The 20,987-nt window shown below is 50.9% G+C and overlaps 1 protein-coding gene across 2 annotated transcripts in view; it reads left to right on the top strand.

Annotated features, from left to right (window-relative positions):
- The first annotated feature begins 20,570 nt into the window (after positions 1 to 20,570).
- Positions 20,571 to 20,987, top strand: part of Nectin1 (nectin cell adhesion molecule 1) — a 101,543-nt gene continuing 101,126 nt past the window's right edge. The window contains exon 1 of one of the 2 annotated variants that reach the window (XM_048795819.1): positions 20,571 to 20,987. This exon is cut by the window's right edge and continues 416 nt beyond it. The gene's annotated coding sequence lies outside the window, so the exon portion shown is untranslated. The other variant, XM_015489732.2, reaches the window with a different exon arrangement.

A 20,987-nucleotide genomic window follows, 5' to 3' on the forward strand; every position in this document is an offset into this window, starting at 1 on the left:
CTGGGGAGGGCACCCAAGAGGTCACAGGGACTGAGAGGACAGTAACAGGCCTGGAAGAGTTCCCCTAATGGTTTTAGCCCACAAGAAAGCAGCAGGCAGTGGGGAAGAGAAATAGCCCAGGCCCTTTAAAGATTAATGGGGTTCTTGGGAACACAGAGCTGTGCACGTATTGGAGAGAAAAAAAAGAGTGGCAGATATGCAGCTGAGAAGCAGAGGGATAGACTGAGGCTGTGTGTGTGTGTGTGTGTGTGTGTGTTGTTGTGTTTGTGCCATGAGAAAAATAAGAAAAAGAGAGTGGACAGAGATTTCCAGGTTGTGCACTTGCTTGTACAAACCCAAGAGAAGCCAACAGACGACAGAGAGTTACACAGGCCAAGGTGGAACGCATGCGCGAATGCACTTGCACGCACAAGCCGCGATGTGGGGGGCTAGGAACAGGAAAGCCAAGGTGAGTGACAGGAGTGAAGTGTTGTCACAAAGGCCAGGCACAGGCCTGTAGCAGCAGGTTGTGACATAGAATAGAGCATGCCTGTGCATGTATGAAGGATAGGTGATGCCCTGGGGACCCAGAGGCACACCTACAGGCAACAGCCCACAGGTTTAGACACCCCCACAAGTATGCTCTCACGCTTCTGGAGTCCAGGAGCCCCTTGAGTCCCCTTCCCTGGGACCCCTGATGATGGCCCTCCTTGACCTCGGCTCATGTCCTCTCTTGCCTTCACCTTTCAGGTGCCACTCCACCCCTGTGCTGGGGAGTATCCTCCTTCCTCTCCAGTGGCTAAAGTCACTAAATATGACAGTCCCCAGCTCTGGGACAAGTTTTTCTGCTCTGGGGACAATGGATGTCATCCCAAATCAGTACAGCAGCCATCAAATACCTGCTCCACTCCAGTCCGTCCACCTCACCTGAGTGTCTCCAAGCAGCAGTCCCCGCCACAGACTTTGAGTCACAGCCAGGCATCTGACTTTGTCTCTGCCTCTGACGCCATGTGACCCTGAGCATGTTACTTAGGCTTTTCCAAGCCCGCATTTCTTCTGTTCCTTTCTGGCCTCTGGGACAAGCTCCCAGGGAAAGTCAATGCTGAAAACCCCCAGAGGCTGTCCCAGTAACAGCATTCTCCTGAAATCATGAAGCTGAAGGTGACCTTAGAAGTCATGTGTCCAAGCCCCATTGAAAATGAAGACCCTGGGCCCTTAGAGATGTGTGGGTGTCTGTGTGCTGCGTTAACCATGGAGCTGAGACCAGATGCAGGTCCCCTGACTCACTCCCAAGCACCTGCAGTCAGAGGTCATTCCCAGTGATGTTCTTGGAAGGCTGGCTCCCTTTTGGTTTGGACGTGATGGTGAGCCTGGGAGGTGTGGGGAGACAGGGATGGAGAAGGAGGACTCTGCAGGACAGGGCCACACCCTAGAGAGTCCTGAGCAATTTGGTTCCAGCCCAGACCTGCACTGGGCTTAGCAAAGCTGAAACTGTGCACAGAGCCAGATGCCCCCACCCCACACCTGCCACTTAGAAGGACACTGGCTCCCTCCTTATCTCACCTCAGTCATGGCCCACAGGACCAACAGTGCTGAGGACAGCAGGACTGTGCAGAGACTGCCCCACCCCCACCCCCTTGAGCAGGCATCCCAGGGAAGAGCGCCTTCCTTGTGTGTGTTCCTCACACCCAGCATGGCAGGCTTCCAAGAGGGGCCAGTGCACAGGCAAGGGTTGAGGTGTGGGAAGGGAAGGCAGAGAGGGTCTGGCTGGGAGAGAGCACCACGTGCCAGCAACCAAGCTGGTAGGAAGAGAAATGCTGAGGCGGGTGCGGAGACACCAGGCAGGAAGAAGCACATCTGGAAGACCAGGGACCAGCCAAAATGCCTGGCTCAAATCCTAGCTCCACCAACTGATGGCTCTGGGGTCTTGGGCAAGTTACTTAACCTCTTTGTGCTTCAGTTTCCTCCTCTGTAAAATAGGAATAATATTAATAGACACCTCATAGGAGTATTGTGAGGTTTAACTTACTTAATATATATCAAGTGCTTAGGATCAAACCCAGGGCCTGGGGCGTGCTAGTGAGCACTCTACCGCTGAGCTACACACAACCGGATCTTTCGATAATCATGTAAATATTTACATATTTAACAAATTGTGATAAGAACTGTGAGAGCCTTTAACACGGGACCAACCTGAGATTGGCAGGTGAGGGAAGGCTCTCTTGGGAGGGGGTGTATCTCACAAGGGTATTTGGCTCTTCTGGCTGCCTGACAGTCCAATGCTGTCACCATTGGCAGGCACCTGACAATGTGACAGGGGACAAAGCCCAGCCTCAGTGCTTCACGGTCTGGCTGTGGCAGGTGTGAGACGTTCAAACAGGGCTGAGGCCCCAACATGTCAGAGGCCTTCACATTCTTGGGTCCCAGGGTGGCCCAGGAACATGGCCCATGTTCTGCTGAGTCTTCACACTGCACGAAGGGCAGGTGCACTTTCTGCACGACTTCCCACATCATTTGTTCACTCTGAGGATCATGGCTGTTCTCTAGGAGTTCTACTTGTTCCCAAAGAGAGACGCTCCCAAACCTGATCTCCATCCAGGAAGACGAAGCCATGCTTCGTGCCAGGTGCTTTACGGTTCATTTAGCCAATCTTTTCAATTGTGTCATGGAATCATCACGACTCTGTGACCTCAGTAGTGTCATTACTCTCACCCCTACTTTACGGATGAGCACACAGGCTCAGAAAGACAAAGGTACTTCCCCAAGGTCACGGAGGCTTTTGGGGAACATCAAGTTCTCCACCCCAAGTCTGCTTGACTCCAGACCCTGTAGCCTTGCAACAACATAATATGATCCTTTAAATAACATGAATAATAATCCTTATTATAATAGCCAATACTTACATAGCACTTTCTACATGGCTGGTGCTGTGCTCTACATTTCATATATTTAAATCACACAATCCCCATAATACACCTAATGAGACAGGTGCTACTGTTATACTTACCCAGCTCTGTCCTCCTCCACCTGAGCCCTGAGAGGTTAAGCCACCTGCCCAAGGCCGATTGTGAAAGTCACCATACCAAGAGTCACAGAATGGCAAAACTGGGAAGACGCGTAGCAGTCCTGAGACGGAGGCTCAGAGGACCCTGGGCCGAGCCTGCAGCTCCACACGGTGCCCCTCTACCCAGGTTTCCAAGAATCAAGGGGATTTGGCTTCCCCTAGAACTTTGCCCCTTTCTCACTCCAGCTTGCCCATGCGGGTGAGGGGAGGGCCACTGCCTTGTCCTGCTGTGTCTCCCTCCACTGGCCCAGGACCCCCACCACAAGACCTCATCTGAAGCTGAGTCAAGCCTGGCTGGAAGACCAGAGCTGCTCCACCCACAGAGCCGGAAAGGGGCCTGCTGGTGACAGCTCAGAGGACTCTGGCAGGTGATGGCAGAGCCCCCTTGGGTCTCTCACTCAAAACAGTGACTTCAACCCAGCACAGTGGACCTATATGTCCTGAAGTCCTGACCCAGGGCTGAGTGGAGCCAGGGTGCCCCTTGCAACGACTGTCATGGTTCCCACCCAGAGAAGGGAGCACAGCACCAGCTCTCCCAGGCCCCAGATCCACCAGCCCCCACCCCAGATGAGCATCTGCCTTTCTCAGGCCTGTTGAGGCACCAGCCTCTCTGTTGGTGCGTAGGCCCAGCTCTGTCCCTCTCACCAAGGTCAAGGATGAAGGAGAGCGACGGGGAAGAAGGAAAGAGGCTAGAGGACTTGGAAAACTAGAGAATTCCTTGGGCTTTTGTCTTTCAGCCTCTGGCACGCAGCTGTGCCCGCTCCAGAACTGCACTTGGGCTCTCTGCTCCTCTAGTCTGCTCACTGAGCTCAGCTCCTTCCCTGGGGAAAATAAATAAGAAGGAGAGTTTGTTCAAGAGTTGTGCCTGGCAGGGAAGCGGGGACCCAGCTAGGAGGGACGAGGAGGCAGAAGCAGAGACTGGCCAAGCGAGCCCTCGAGGTGACCGAGGTTGTTTCCCTCCGTCTTCTGGGTGCACCTTCCAGAGGTCTCATGTGGAGGACGGAGCTGGTGCACAGAGTCCCCAGTGCTGGTCTGAGAAGGGGTCCTGCAGACTAAGTGCCGAGGAGGGGTCCCCGTGGATGGAAAGCAGGGCAGGCAGCAGGTTAGGGAGGGGCTGTGGATCCTGTTGGGGTGACAACCCCCCACCCCCACCAGTGTGCAGAAGCGTCATGAGGTGGCCTTGTGCTGCGTTAGCAAGTTTCTGCCTCCCAGCTGGACCACAAAATTTGTTATAGCAGCAACAGGAAACTAATACATATGTGTAAGCACTTTGAAGAGTGTCTGGCACACCATAGGAGCTCATTGTTCTTATTATCAATATCGTTATACAGGGTGGAGAACACACAGTTGCTTCTAGTGAGAGCTGCTCAGAGCCCATATCCCACTATAGCAGGGAGCAGAGACTGGATATAAGAAAGCCAAGGGACAGGGACATCTTCAAAACAAAATGTCACTTGGCACAGCCAAGCTGTGAGTATAAGATTAATGATCAGCTCCCCTGCAGTCCCTTTCTTTTAAAGAACAGAGTGGCAGGCACCAGGGAGAGAGGGGTGGGCCTGCATGGTACAGCCATGCTGATATTTCTATAGCTGTCCCTGTAGAGATGACAGCCAGGGGGCTTGGTTGCACCCCACACAACTAGATCTGCCAAGGAGACAGAGAAGCCCAGGAAATCTCTGCCATCAGAATGGTCCAAATCTCATACCTGATGTACTACATGGAAATGAGCAAGCCCCACAGCTGGAAGGACTTAGAGTTAGACAGAATTGGGGATTTTCTCTCCTGACCAGATCATGCAGATTGACTCAAAAGGCAGAAAGAAAGGGAAGGGCTACTTCAGAATAGCTGTGTGCTACTTGGTCCCCAGAGGCACAGTCTGGCTGACCAGCAGAGGGTCACGCTCACAGAGAAGCCCCTCTCTGTGCCTCCTCCCTCCATCACCTCGTTCTCTGTCACCCCGACCAAGTAAAAGTGAGGCTTTGTCCCACAGAACCCCCAGCCTCCCACCCCTGCCTCCTCTGCAGAGACCTTCATCCCCGTCTTCCTCTTCAGGGACCACACATCCTCTGTGCACACTAGGGACCTCAGAAATCTGTTCCCAGTTGATCTGCTTCTTACCAACAGCTAATGAGAACTAAATTGGTGGCCTCCCATAGTCCTCATTTCTAGGGTAACAGCCTTTGTCTCAGAAGAGACAGAGCCCAGACCATCCCATATCCCTAGACTCCCCTGCCCCAGAGGATGGACCATTTCCCATTAGAACCTGTGAGATGGTGTGTTCCCTGCGGGCAGGTGCATGTCTCTCTGTTCAACATAAGGCCTGGCCCTGAGGAGGCCCCCAAATCCAGCTGTTGAAGAAGGGATACTCTTAAAGAGAGCAAAGGGCCCTGAGAAACTCAATCCCTTCCTAGTTCATTCTAAAGAGGGGCTCAGCAAGAGGAGCCACATGGAGAGACCAGCTAGCCACCTTTGGGGAACTGGAGATAGCAGTGACCTAAGAGGGAGACGGATACCCTGACCTCCGTCAAAGGACCCATTCCATATGGGTGCCCACTGTCAACCGAGGTGGCCTCTCTGTCCCAACCTCCCTGTCTTCTTAATTTTAGCTCTGAGCTGATGTCTTCCACTGCTCTCTGCTCCATCTCCACGTGAGTTCATGGACAGAAGAACACTCCCTGTTCCTCCCTCCACCCCAGGTTACCATATCACTTTCCAAAAAAGAAACTCCCCTTACCACCTCCTACTCGACCACCGGAAGTCAATCTGCATGAGGACCTTATAAAGCCACTGCTAGTCCATGTGGCCTCTGCATGAATTTGAAAAAGTGCCCATTGCTCCTGGTGAATGCAGATCCCACCAAAGCACACAGCCTGGCGAGAAGAACAGAGGCTGGATACGGGCTCCCACCTACCTCTTGGCCAGGTGTCTGCAGAGCGCACAATCTACCCAGTTCACAGACTCCAGGGAATGCACCCGCTGAAGGGGCCTGATAAGACTACTATTGCTAATGCTGGGCGCAGTGGCACAGGTCTGTAATCCCAGCAGCTTGGGGAGGCTGAGGCAGGAGGATCTTGAGTTCAGAGCCAACCTCAGCATCTTAGCGAGACCCTCAGCAACTTAGCAAGACCCTATCTAAAAATAAAATATAAAAATAGGGCTGTGGATGTGGTTCAGTGGTAAGAGCCCCCTTGATTCAATCCCTAGTTTTAAAAAAAAAAAAAAGAAAAAACAGTCTAGTCTTGCTCATTTTACAAGTTAAGAAGTGAATACCCAGAAAATGTTAGGTAATTTATCCAAGGTCACATGGCAAACTGGTGGTAAAAACCAAGGTCAAAAACCCAGATATTCTGACTCCCAATCCAGTGCTTATTCCCTCACTCCAGTCTACCCAAGTCTTACTCTTGGGGACAGATGGCAAAGCCAAGACAGCAGGAGAGCTCCTGAAAGCAGTGCCTGGGGAGGCCTTCTTGTACTAATTAGGAGAGAAGTGATAACCTCATCTCAAACTCTGTCTAGACATAAAATTGAACATAAAACTCTCTGAACCGTGTACCAGCTAACCCTTGACTGGTGTGGAACATAAATACAGATCTTCCCTATTTATTTCCCATCTACCAACCACATTTATTCTACACTACCTCATTGCGAGTGTGTCCCCTAACATCTGTGTAGGCCAGTATATCTGTCTTGGCCTGGCAACTCCCATACAGGGTCTCCTGCTTCAGGAGAACCCCTGAACATGCTGAGAAGAGAACTTTGAATTTAGATTAGGATGAGGACCATCTGATGGAAGCAGGGAGGGAGGGTAGAAAGAGGAAAAAAGAAAAAAATGCAGGCCTGGAGGTGTAGCTCCGTCTTAAAGCTCACCCTAACCCTGGGATCCATCCCCTGTACTGCAAGAAAAGAAAGAAACAAACAAACAAAGCAGAAGTTCCTCCCGCCTTAATTCCTAGTCCGGGATTCATAGCAGCACTGAGCTCTGCTGCCCAGAAATGGTGGTGAAAATAAACATGGGTGTGTGCATGTTTGTACACAACCCCTCCCCCATAATACCTGCAATATGACATACTTATTAAACTCAGACAGAGTCAAAATATCTGGTTTTGAATCCAAGCATTGCCACTTTCTGGCTGTGAAACTTCAGGCAAGTGCCTTAACTTCTCTGTGCCTCAGTTTCTTCTTCAATAATACAGGGATAATAAAGACATGAACTTGTAGAGTTTTATGACAATAATGAAAGTGAATTCACCTGTGACACTTAGTACATTACCTGACTGATAGCATAGTAAATGTCAGTGGTGACTATTTCCTGACACCTTGTCCCGGCCCTGTTTTCCTGCAGCTGTGTGTGGAGGGCGTGGTGCTGTTCAGGTTGCCCAGCACAGTTTGCAATTCAGTCCTCCAGTATCTGCTGGGACGGGCCATCTGGGCAAGGAGTGAACTGCCCGTCACCAGGAAACTGGAAGAACCCAGATGAAATGTCACTCAAAAAGGGACACACTCTGTGCACCAATCTTGGAAGCAGAAAGAAGTGCCACAGACCAAGCAAGCCAGCATCCCCGCCCAGCCTCTCCTCTGGCCAGTGCCCGTGTACCTGCCGCAACCAGGTGGCCATCGGTAGCTCTGAGGCAGGCACCAAGGAGGATATTCAGAAGCCTGTTTCCTGAACCTCCCAGTCCCTTCTTTATTGTACCAACTGCAGCTACCCTTCGCCTTCACCTCCAGGGCATCCCTGCTCTGAAGCAGGGTGGGGCAGGGACCAGCAATGGGCACCAGAGCCAGGGTGGACTCCACCTCTGATGCAGCTGAGCTGGACGAATAGAGAGCCCAGGCTGTACAGGTTTCCAAAGGCCAGGATTCATCTTCTGTGAGAGGTAAGGACTTCCCTGTCACAGAGGGAACCAAGCAAGAGTTTGTAGAAGGGTCAGAAGCTCAACCTCTGGCACAGGTTCAAATCCAGCCCCATCTTGACATTGGAGGCAGTTTCCTAATTTCAGTGGAAGGACAAGAGAGATTTGGGGAATCCTTGCTGCCAAAAGTATTCCTGTCTGGGACTCCTCCCCTCTTGTCCCCATCTCACGCAGTCTAGCAACATTTTTATCTTGTGTGCCAACTTTTGGCCCTCCACTGGAGAGGGATGTGTTGATAAACCGGAGGCCAGCTGGGGATGCATTACTGCATATAATCTGTCCATTCAACAGCTGCTACAGCAGTTCCTCCTTCCTAATAGTATTGGCTTTGCCTGGTATTAAAAAGGGCCCCTAAGTGCCACAGAAGGTCTTTGCTGGGGAGAGGAGAGCACACCTGGAGCCGTGGGGGAGGGGAGATAGAGCAGCCCCGGGAGAATGGACCACTCTCTTGCTCTGGATTCATCCAAAAGAGCTTGCAAAAATTAGGCATGGGGTGGGGCAGGGGAGAGGAACTGGCAATCAGGAGGCAGAGCTTTACCCAAGACTGGCACACTGGCCACCTCCCCACACCCTCTGTGCCCAGAATGATGGGTGCTGCAGAAGGAGGTGTGTGTGTGTGTTCGCGCGTGTGTCCCCTCAGCTTCCCTATCACAGCCCAGCTACTCTTCCCAATCAATGGCCTCTTTGTGGCAGAAAGGGACTGGGAGCTATGACACCAAGTGTGGGGGAGGGGTGGGAGGCCGGCTCCCATGCACATCGGTGCAGGACCCAGGCTTGCTGCTGTCTGGGATACCGCCCCCACGCTCCCCAAACCCGGAGGCGTACGCTCTCCCAAGGTCTCCGCACCCTCAGCGCAGAGAATCGGACTCTCAGGAGCAGTGGCATCCAGAGCGGGTCCTATAGACCCGGAGAGACCCAGATGCGCAATCCCCAGGCGCCACACCCGCTAGATGGCGCTGGGCCCGTTGTGCTCGTCCCACTTGAGGGCACTCCCAGAAGCAGCCCAAGCACCCATTGCATCTGGAAAAGGGCGAGAGTGGCAGGTGCCTACTCAAGGACACACAGATGGGGGAGAGAGGTTGGAAGGCGGCATTCGTGCACTCATTCATTCATTCTCTCACTTACAGGTGCCTATTGAATTGTACAGTTGGACAGAGGGACAGTTGCCCACCCTCCTCTTGAAAGTCTAAATGCCTTTAATCTCAAGGAGACCACAGCCTCAGAGAGATTAGACACACAACGGAAAAGCGCATCCAAGGTAATTTATGCCAAAAGCCAAGTGAGAGGCACAGCCAGTGCTCTGAACTCAGAATGGCTGAGGAATAAGACAATGCAGAACCTAAAATAGGTTACCTTGACCATTCGGCTCCAGACAAACCAGATGGATGACAGTCACTCATTCCTGCCAGTGCCAGGCCCTGAACATTCCATCATGACCAGAGAGACACCACCCTGTCCTGGGGGAGTTCATCGACTAGGGAGAAAGAATCAGGCACATAACCACACAATTACCTAGCTCCAGCTGCTGCCTGAGTGTGCTCGACACTGCCCTGGGCTGCCTCTGCAGTCCCAACCAAGGAAACAAGAAAGGGCTGCCTAAATCTGGGGCACCATCAAGGCGAGGGTGGTCATCTTCCTGTGGGCCAACTGGGGATGAGGAAGAGCCAACACTTACTGAGCACTCAGTTCTCCACGGCCGGCATGGTAGATGTCTCCTGGCTCAATCATTACTCCAGAGCTACCATTGGGACCCCTGCTGCCTGAGGTGCAAATGCCATACCTCTTCTGCTACTACAGGTGGCCTCTGGGGCCAAGTCTAGACGCACAGTTGAGGGCCAGGACGTAGGGAAGGAGAGAGATCAGAAACAGAAAGGGGCCAGGCAGATTGAGAAGCCTCTGGATGGGGGCCCTTGTCCCCTTTTCCCGCCCATCACAGCCAGCCCCTTCTCAGTGTCTCTGACCAAACCCCAGCCGCTTAGCATTCCGCTCAGCTTCCTCCCTGCTCCAACTCCAAATGTTTATCAACACATGCTGTAATGTAATCAGCTCCTGGGAAAATACACACCAGGTAACGGATGCTGACAAGAGTGTCAAACAGATGTCCCCTCCCTGCCCCTCCCTCCTCCCTCCCAGCCAGAACCGGCACACCCAGGAGGCTGGGGACGCCCTCTTGCCAGGCTACCCTTCCAGCCTTGATAGTAGAGGCATTCCCCAGGAAGCTGCCAGGGCAGGGGATGGAGCCTGCCCCTGTGGGGCCCAGCAGTGTGACAGACACTGTGCTGTGGGCTGTGCATGCCTCACCTCATCTCGTCTCCTCACAGCCACGCAGCAAATTTGGTCTACTCTCCCCATTTTGCAGATGTAAAACCTAAGGCCCACAGTGATGATGAAACCAGAGGGAAGCATCAGCAAAAGGAGGGACGATCACCCTCACTGCCGTTCACTGTCAGGCTGCTCCCCCAGGACAGGGCATAGGCCTTTGAAGGGGGCTGCCCTCGCCACTTTTCAAAGTTGTCAGATCTATGGGTCTGGCCTCAGAAGACATGGCAGGCCAGATATAAGGTGACTCCTCATTCCTACCCCAGCCCTGGTGGAGTCAGGGTGCCCATTCTGTGCTGCGGGCTTGGGACTCCATGAAGAAGAAAGCCCCGGCTGCAATGTGGGAGGAGAGGGGGACTCTGAGAACAGGACTCTCCTTCTTTGTTCTTTTCTCCTCCCTTCCCCTGGAACCCGAGCTTAAGGACCCTTAGGCCAGCCTGGACAGAGGGGAGAGGAAGTGCACAGAATTGGGGAGAGCCCAAATGGGACAGGGCAACTCCCCCCAGACCTCCCGGGGGCCCTCCCAGGATCAACTGTCAGAGGCTGGTTGTCCTAAAGGAAATCAGTAGTTGCTTTTCCCTCCAACACATTCAATTGCTCCTTTCATCTAACAGGGAGTTGTAAATGAGAGTTTATGGGATTTCTAATGATGGTGGTTTCCCTTTATCAGCCTCCAATTCCCACTCCTCTACTAGGATTGACTCTGGAACAGGTTTTGACCAGGAATCAAGAATCTAGCAGACCCCTGCCCTGCTTCATAGGGAGGGCTAGAGCTTGTCAGATTGGTATCTGAAGGCCATGGGAAGCTCACTACCATGAAGTAGGATCTGGGTTCCAGGCTGCCTCCCAGATGGCGCGCTTCACATCTCTGGCTTCTGGTTCTTTAGCCATAAACCTGGGGTAATAATGCCTGCTCCACCCACCTACGCCACAGGGCTGCTGCGAGGATCAGATGAGATTATAGGCCTGAAAGGCCTTGGAAAAATATAAAGCAATCACCCAACCTGGTTTGGCTAAGATTATTATTGCTGTTGTGATTGTGTGTAGGTGCGAATGGAAGAGCAAATTATGGCAACCTGCAGGTCTGAGGGTGAGCTTGTTTGTGTTACATGGGAGTGTATGCGCCAGTTTTGTGGAAGGGTGGAGTTCTTGTGTTTGCACCTACTTTTAAAAGCACATGTGGTTCAATGTATGTGGCTATGGGTTTACCAGCATAAGGACACACATTAAAGAGCTTTCATGTAGTCATATATAATAATATTATACTAAAATATAATGCAACAGTCCATGTACCAGGCATTGAGCTAAACACTTGATTTGGTGCTTTTTTTTAATCCCCATGATGTGTTTATGAGGAGGTGTGGGCCAGCATAGGTGTACAGGTTGTGTAGATGGCATTTGCTACATGTGTGTGTCCATGCTAGAAGGGGCGTGTCTCTGATGTAATGAATATGTAATGTCTCTTCATCTCTTCCAAGTGGCAGGAAGTGTCTCCATGTGCTTGCCAGAGTTTCAACAAAAGTATGGGCATAAATGTCAGTGAATCTAAATATGTGTGCACAAGCATGTGTGTGCACACCTGCCTCCCTATTCCAGGGCCGATTAGTATAATTGTTCATTATTTATCAGCTGCTTGGGCTCCGTGAGCCCCCAGCAAACCCTGAGTGCCATTGCCACGCAGCCATCAAACCCACACAGACACATTGTGGTGACAGCAGCAAGCTTGGGAGGGGCGCCACTCTGTTCTCTGGATCCATGGTCTGTGCCCAGAGGCAGGGCCCCTGCCAGGGGAATGTACAGATTGAAACAGCAGATTTGGAGTTGCAGGGGCGCTCTGCAGATAGGCTAGGTTCAGGGGCCTTCAGGGCAGGACAGAGACAGCACCATCAGGTCCAGAGGACCTGGGATCAAAAGGATAATAGTTGCCCAGCCCTGGATCACCATCTTAGCATAGTAAGCATGGCGGCTGCTGAGTGGATGGGGGTGAAAGAGTCCTGCTCTTCTCCAGCCCCACCCTGGCTCCCCTTGTCCTAGGAATTCATGCCACCTCCACCACACAAGGCTGATGACATGCCCAGTCTTTGGGCCTCCTGGTTTCCTTTCCTTCTCACAATAGTACCCCTCCGGGCTCTATTCACCTCTGAAGTTACACTTCCCAATCCTTCCTGACCCTTTTAACTAGGGAAAGGTCCCTGCACACCTGACATTCCCACAGGCTCTAGATTTCCCTGCCGTCCTACTTCCTCATTGATCCTTGCTTATCCTAGTGGACTTTGGTACCAGGAAGGAGGGGAACAAGTCTCAGTTGTTTAGGGCTTTATCCTAAATACTTTATACTAGGCCTAGCATAGTATCTGGTCATAGTTGGTCCATAATATTTCTGTGTGTGTGTGTGTGTGTGTTTCTGGGGATTCCCCAACCCCCATGAATGAATTATTGTTTAAAGTCTGCTCTAGGCTGAGGAGAAGTCCCCTACCCCCATCCCTTCCTCCATCCCACCCCTCAAATAATCACCACCCCCAACAGGTGTGAAGATAACAAATTTACAGAGCACTTTTACCAAGATCCTGAGAGCCATCAGCACCATTCCACAAGTCTAAGACACTGACTTGAAGAGTTCAAATAACTCACTAACAAATTATCCTGGCTCACCAGGGCTTTCCTAGCTTTAGCACAAAAGTCCCATGTCCTTGGTCACCCTTCTTGTCCCGGGTTTCACAGTTGGCAGATTCAGGACTTCAGCCTAGTACTCCCAACTTGCAGATCATCATGTCCCTCTGCTCAGCTGCCTCCTGAACAAAACACAAAATTCAGCTCCTCAAAATTCAGTTACCTTCATGGGCTCTGCCTACCCTTTGGATGTCACCCCCCAGGCCACTCACCACCCTCCGGGAGCACCTCTCCCCAGAAGAACGTGCTCAAGGAGTACAGGGCATTAATATTAACCTAAATCAAATATAATTCAGAAGCTCATTTCTGCAGGAAAAGCTCTTTACATAATATAGGGAAAAGTTAAATCTATTATTAAAGTAACTTTGTGATAATATTAAAGTAAATTTTTAAATAAAATTAAAATGGAAAATCTTCATACACAAATTTTTTTCATTTTTCCAGGTCACTGCCCCATTTTCCTCTTCATAGATGCCTATTTTTATGGAATTGTAATGCAGCATGTGTATTATACTTGTCCTTTTCACTTCACATTATAGAAACCTGACTTGGATTTTCCTTATCCAGAATTCTTAATGTCACTAACATCCCTCATTAGCCCAGATCACAGGGATGCTGGGCTCAGGGCTGCCTCCTCTCCAAAGGACGCCTTCTTCAGCAGGGATTCTCAGCTCAAGGCCCCAGCTGGTCTTCCACAGGTCACCGTGAAACACTCTCCTTGAGCGGAAGTGTGGTTCTCAGGGCAGATGGACATAGTTTTCATCAGCTGCTTCCTGGAAAGGGCTGCAGCCCACTGAGGCTAAGACCCGCAGCTCCACAGTCCCAGCCTCGGCTCCACACCCAGGACAAGTGTCCCCTGTGCGTTTTCTCTGCTGCTTTTGAACTGACCAAGGAGTTCTGCTCTTCCTTTAAAACAAGTTCCATTTCTTTACTTCCATATGGCTCTCAAAAAGAAAAATACTCATTCCTCCAAAGTAATCCATCCTGACAGTCAACCCAACCATGACACCTATACCAAAATATAAGGGAAGACAGGGCAGGAAGCCAAGTGTCCTCTTCCTTTCTCAAAGTCCTCTTTTTTTTTTTTTTAATTTATTCTTTATTCTTCTCCATCAGAAGTATTCCAGGATGAAGCTCTGCAAGTGGCTTCCCATCCTCATGATCTAAGCTCCTAGGTCCATGCACAGCCTCAGTGGAAGCTTCTTTTCAAGTATTCCAGTCCCAAAGCAGGAAATCTGCCTCCACTCACCTGCAATCTTCCCTAGGATTCTGGATGTGGTGGTTCACAGGACTGTAGGGAAAGTGTCCTTGGGATGGCCTGTCTCTCGGGCTGATCTCTGTCTGGTCTCCCTGCTTAGCCCTTGGAATAGAAACAGGGACAATACTAACTCCCCTTCTGAACTCAGTTTTTTCTGGAGAAATGGATGTTCAAGATGGGACTAGGGCCTTTCCATATTGCCCCAACAGCCTTGGAGATCCCTGGGACACCGCAGCCCACGGGGGAGAGACTGGCTGCCTGTTAGCCATCTTGGTACCACTTTGACACACTAGATCATTGGACCTGGCGGTGGGGTGCAGCTGCATTTAGCTGATCCATCCCCAAGAGAATGGCAGCCATGGCAATAGAGAGGCTCTGCAGTGATCTCGGTAGGAATAACAATAATTAAATGTTGCTAAGCACTGTGGGATACAGAGGCACCATCATAATCACCACAGCTACCACTGTGATGATAACAGTAATTAGGGGCTGTGGTTACCCCACTACCCCCAGGAGCACTGCCTGGGGCAAGGTTGGCCTGTCAGCTTAGGGAAAGGGGTACCTATGCAGGCTGTCTCTGGGGTTGACTCAAGTTCTGCCCACACTTTCTCTGAGGGATCCCTTCTCTTCTTCCTTTCCTTTCCTCTTGCCCTCAGCCTCAACTGACCTTGGATTGAGGACTGGGGACACAGGAAGGGGTGACCTCCATTCGGCATACCATTCCAACATACCTTCTGCTATCAACACTTTCCAGGGGGTTGGGGAATCTCGGGGATTTCTTCATAGAGTTTCCTCACATCAAAGTGAGCTTTATTAGCCAATTACTGAATGACACAGAGGGGCCTGGGATATGGCCGGGAGGGGAAGTCATTATTGTATTGACTTTGGGCCTTTTCCAAGCCCAACAGTGCTTGTCTGAAAACGTCTCCAGGCCGAGGGAGGGGCTGGGGAAAGTGTCCTTGGGACGGCCTGTCTCTTGGACTGATCTGTCTGCTCTCCCAGCTTAGCTGACTGCAGCTCTGGGGTGTGGGAAAGGTGAGCCCAGCAGCCTGCGCTTTGAGTGGATTGTCATTCCAGCAGTCACCCAGTCTCAGAGACAGGAGGGCATGTGGAACTCATCTCATCCGTCTCCATGCCAGAGCAAAGATCCCATCAACAGCATGGCTGATAAATGACCCAGCAGCCTCAATCTGAGAGTGACCAGAAGTTCATTCCATGGCCGGTCAGCTTGGATCCCCACAGTCGTCCCTAGACTAACTTGAAATCTACTCCCCAAAACGGATGCCACAGGCCCTGATTCTCCTAGGAAGATCCACAGACAGCGGCTCCTCTCCCCCTACAGGTGCTGAAGATCACTAGTCACACGCCCTGCCACTCCTTTCGGCCTTCCCACTTGTGAAATAAGAAGTCACCTTCCAACCTCTCTCTGCAGGCAACTTCAGCTTCCACTTCGCTACCATGACCTTATTAATTTCCCCCACTTTCCACCTGTGCTACTCTCTTTGTCTTCCCTCCAGAAAAATACCTGTCTTCCCAAGGTTGCGCTCTCCTCCCCTCTCACCCACCATCCACCCCTGTCCAGGGCTTGCTCCATAAACGACCCCTTTCACTTCAGATACCTGCTTCTCCAATCCCTCACTGTCTACCGGCTCTTTCTGTCTGACTCCCAGATGCTCAGCAGCATTTGATTCCCCATCAAAAAGGCTCCTGGGCCTGTCTCACTAACCCTCCAGGCTTCTGATCAGCTCGTCCCTCTGTCCACCACCAAGCTTCTCAAAAGAAAGAAGGACACCTGCTGCTTCTGCTTCCACTTGCTGCTTCTCCCCCCTTTGATCTGGATTCTGTCCTTGCTTGGCCACCAATATCGTTCTCTCAAAGGTCACTGGTGTTTTTGCCACTGTTTCCAAAGACCTCTTCTGGCAGAGCTTGGTGACATGCCTGGAATCCCAGCAACTCAGGAGGCAGAGGAAGGGAATCACAAGTTTGAGGACAGCATGAGCAATGTAGCAAGACTCTTCCACAAAAGAAAAAACAAACAAATAAAGAGGACTGAGGATATAGTTCCGTGATACAGCGCCCCTGGGTTCAATCTCCAGTACCCCAAACAAACCAAACAAACAAAAATCCTTCTGTCCCTGCCTGCTTTCTGCAGTATCGCATGCCATTGGCAACCTTCTCCATTGAATCCTTCTGTCACTGGCTTCTATGACAACCCATTCTCCCAGGTCGCCTCCACTTTCACTGACCAATCGTCATGTGTCCATCCTACCCACATCGTTGCCAGATTCATCTCCTGAAAGCACAGATCCGACAGATCCCAATAATGGCTCTCCATGGCCTACAAAAAGAAATGTGCATATATATCATGGAGTGGTTAAATCACATAACTATATGTAATACATAACACAATAATCCATCAAGAGTTTTCAACTTTTTTTAAGCAGCAGAATCTTCAAATCCATTAAGAAGATTCCTTTTCAGAAGTCCAAACCCAGTGCACAAGAATATCATGCTCTTTAAACAGGGCTCCTACTGAAGCAGTGGTAAGGGAATGAGGAAAGCCCAAGAAATCCTAGGGTTCTCAAAGAATAATTTGAAAACCACTGAACACACTAACTTCCTCAGTCTGCACATGAGAATACTGAGGCCCAGGCAGGGGAAGTGATTGGCAGAAAGTGGCACAGGATGTGAAGGAATCAATCAGCACATTCTCATTAAGTGCTTACCAGATACCAGGCATGTTCAAGATGCTAGGGAGAGAAGAGAGCAAAACTAACGTGGTCCCTGTCCAGCAGAAACTGACAGCCTATTGGAAGTGAATCAAGCATTATAAACAATTACTGAAGCAGTTATAAGAATGCAACAGGAGCCATGGGAGAAAACAGGAGGGAATGTGCCTGGGACACCACGAGGAAGTGACAAATGTAAACTGAGCCCTAAAGAAAAAGTGGCTGACCAAAAGGCAGGGGAAGAGTGTTGGTGCAGATGGAACAGCTTGGGTGCAGAGGAGACATGTTTGGTGGCTAGAGCTTCAGGAAAGCCCAATAGGTTCTACTTAGAGCCCAGGAGAGGGGAAAGATGAGGCTGCAGAAGCAACCAGGAGCCCCATACTCCCTGTTGAGGACTTGACACCAGCCTCAGAGTCGGGCAGGCTAGGGAAGGGTTCTCAGGAATCAACCTGATCATTTGCATTAGAAGATAATCCGCTGCTAAATGCAATGTGGTATCCTAGATTGGCTCCTAGAATAGAAAATAGACATTAGTGGAAAACCTGAAAAAATCCAAATAAATTCTATAGTTTAGTTAATAGCATTATACTAATGCTGACTTCTTAGTTCTGATAAATGTACCATAATTATATAAGATGCTAACATTTGAGGAAGCTGGATGAAGGGAATATAGAAACTCTGAACCATCTTTGTGATTCTTTTGTAAATCCCAAATTATTTCAACAAAAAAAGTTTTCTAGACACACACACACACACACACACACATAGGTGTGTGTGTATGTATATTCATTCCTCTAGCAGAATGGAGCAAAACTGTATGTGGGGAGACAGATTATAGTAATAACAATGCCTAGCACTTAAGCCATTTTCCCTATACACCAGGTATTGTTCCAAGTACTTAATATGTTTAACTTATTTAATCCTCACAACAACTCCATAAAGTAGGTGCTATTATTTCCCCCTATGTTACAGTTGAGGAAATGTTGAGCACATAGAAATTAAATCACTTGCCTGCAGACGCACAGCTACTAAGGGTCAGAGCTGGTGTTTAGGAATTCAAATCAGGCGACCTAGTTGTACAGTGTCATGCACTTGATCCATACATGTTATCCTCTCCCCGCAGTGTGTACAGGCCATACTGGTCCGAGGGTACTGTAAGGGCTACCCAGAAATCATGAATGCAGGCACGAGAGTGACAGCAGAAGTGGAGCAATGTCATTAGATATATCAGACAGATTGGACACAGGATTAATGGGGTTTGCTTTTGAGTTGGAATGTGACAGCTGAAGAAGAAGGAAGGAGCAAAAATGGCTCCTGGGCTTTACGAGGGACCTGAGCCCGCTCACCTGATATTTTGTCTTATGCTTCTTCCCACCAAGAAGGAAACCTTCCAGACCTTTCATAATCTGGCTGCACCCACCTGTCCCTTTCTCCTACATATCCCCAGGATGAAAACAAATGGGAACACTTGCTGTTCCCACACTAACAGAACCTCTTCCACCTCTATGCACCTCTACCTTCTTTTCAAACTCTGCCTCATACATGAAATTCCCTCTTCTGCCTCCCTTGGTCCAAACCTGATCCATTCTTCAAGGCCCCAGTCAAATATCACCTCTTCCAGCAGCCTCTCTGCTTCTTTAAAGATGATGAATGTAAAATCATATGATCTCATTTATCTGCCATCATCTTCTCCAACCAACCCATCCCCAGGCATTCATGCCCCTCCCCTAAAGACACACACTCTTGAAGCCCATTTAAAAGCAGAGCATCCAAGAATTTTCATGCCAAATTGGGGAGGGTAAGAGAAAAAGAGCAGGGAACTGGCAGATGTTGGTGCATCTGGAATTGTCCCCTTGAACCCATCCATCCATTCAGCTTCCACCATGCCAGGCACAGAGTATGAATCCAATTCAGCCCTGGCCCTTAAAACACTTGACAGCCAGATGGGAGAGTCCCAGCTGCAGAACCAGCTATCATAAACTACATTTGAGAGGGGCATTCCCAAGCTTAAAATCTTGCTGGTGGCTACTTGGCATGGTTCACAGAGCACCAGGCCTGTTCTTTCCTGGAGATTAGGCTCAGGTTAAGACCAACCATTTGAGGGCCCCAACCACCTCCCCTGTTGCTCACCTTCATTCCTTTCCTTGTGCTGACCCCCTACCTTAAATCTGGTCTCCTGACTGCCTTCCCCAGCCAGGCTCAGCTTTGATAGATGACTCACTCTGCCCCTTTCCACTAAGCTTTTGCTAAACTGCCCAGGCTAAACTGGTTACTTTCCCCAGGACCCACCAAACCACACCACACCATATATGTTTCTTCCTATCATCTGTTTCTGCATCTGGCTTCCCCCTGCTAGACTGGGCTTCCTTGGGGCAAGGGCATTACAATGACCACTTCTGTATATCCCCAAGCCTGGCACAGTGTTTTGGTAAAAAAAAAAAAAAAAAAAAAAAAAAAAAAAAAAAAGACTGATTCTAAAGTTCATGGGAAATGTAAAGGGCCTAAAATAGCCAAAGCCCCTTTGATGAAGAACAGCCAGCCTATGAGAGCCACACTTGCTGGCTTGGTACAGCTGCAGTGGTCAGGAGAGGGCAGCATNAAAAAAAAAAAAAAAAAAAAAAAAAAATTACGTGTTAAATGTAAAAGGTACAGCAAGTGAGCAAGAATCCAAGCAAGCGAGTGTCCATGTGAGTCCCCAGTGTGACTACTTCAGGAGATACTCCTGGGCCAGTTCCCCAGAAGAGGAAAGTGGTGCCCTGCTTGCCTCTCCTGTTCCTCCTACACTCAGGATAGATAATTTACTTATTATCAGAAACAGGCTGTTTGGCTCTGCTCCTGCAGCCTTGGAAGCTGGGCAAAGGGCAAAGGGAGCATTGTCTGGTCAGGACTCTCTTTAGTGGGAAACCCTGTCTGTCTGCCTCCCCCAATCAGGGATAGGGACAAGAGGTCTAGAGGAAAGGGAGAAAGGGCAGGCTTCGGGCTGCCAAGGGCTCTGAAGGGTGCATTCGTCTTGGCAGGAAGCCCACCACACCCGGATGTGGTGGGTGGTGAACGGGATGGGGCCCGAGAGTCCCTACCCTGGCGGGGACACTGACTGAATGAGCCACTTTCGCGGGTATCCCGCAAATCAATCAAAAGAGAGGCACGGATTTGCGTTCCCTTGGGGAAAAGGAGAGTGCTTCGATTTGGGGAAAGGAACCCCTAAACTCAGTAACGATTATAAAAGAAACCGTGCCAGAAACCTGAATGCCTGATCTCACCCACCAGTGCCCACCACCGGCTTCTTTGGTAGCTTCCGGTTGGCAGCGCATAGAACTGTCTCTCCATTCAGCGTCCAAGCGCTGCAGAGGAGTGGTAGCTCTGGCTACCGGGGTGTAGTTCCAGCTTTGCTTCTTTCTGGCTTGGGCGAGATGCCTAGCCTTCCACTGGGCCTTTGTTTCCTCATCTGTGAAATGGGTCCAGAGTTGGAGTAGAGGGCTATAAAAGCTTTGACATTGCTAAATCCAGTGCTTTCCGCACCGCTCCTCCGCCGCGGCCCCGCCACCCCATCTTAACTCCACCCCCGCAGAGCTGCTTCTCTCCGACGCCGGCCGCTAGGGGTCACTACCTCCCTTTGTCAGCGACCAGGGAGGGCAGCCCGCCCTCCGGCCCACTCCCGGGCTGAAAGGCGACCAAGGGGGCATTCCTTGAGCGAGGGGGCCTGAACGGGACCCCACGGTCGTCGTCCCATCGGCCTCTGCCTAGGCCCTGTAGGCGCGGGCTGGCGAGCTGGCGGGCGGAGGCCCGGCGGGGCCAGGCGTGCGTCGGAGCCAGGAGGGGGTTAACGCTAACCCCTCCCCCTCGGGCTGACATCACGGGAGAGCGGTGAGAGGCTGGAGCTCGGCGAGTGAGAGAAAGAGAGGGAGAGGAGCGAGCACGGCTCGCCTCGGCGCCCAGGCAGCTCCACATTGTTGCGGATCGCCGGCACCGGGCAGCGCAGCGGCGACGGGGACGCGCGGCGCACCCGGCTCGCTCTCCTCGCGCCGGCCGCACAGCCTGAGCCCCTCCGGCAGCTGGCC

This window comes from Marmota marmota, unplaced genomic scaffold (assembly GCF_001458135.2).
Source record: "Marmota marmota marmota unplaced genomic scaffold, marMar, whole genome shotgun sequence".
Classification (NCBI taxonomy): domain Eukaryota; kingdom Metazoa; phylum Chordata; class Mammalia; order Rodentia; family Sciuridae; genus Marmota; species Marmota marmota.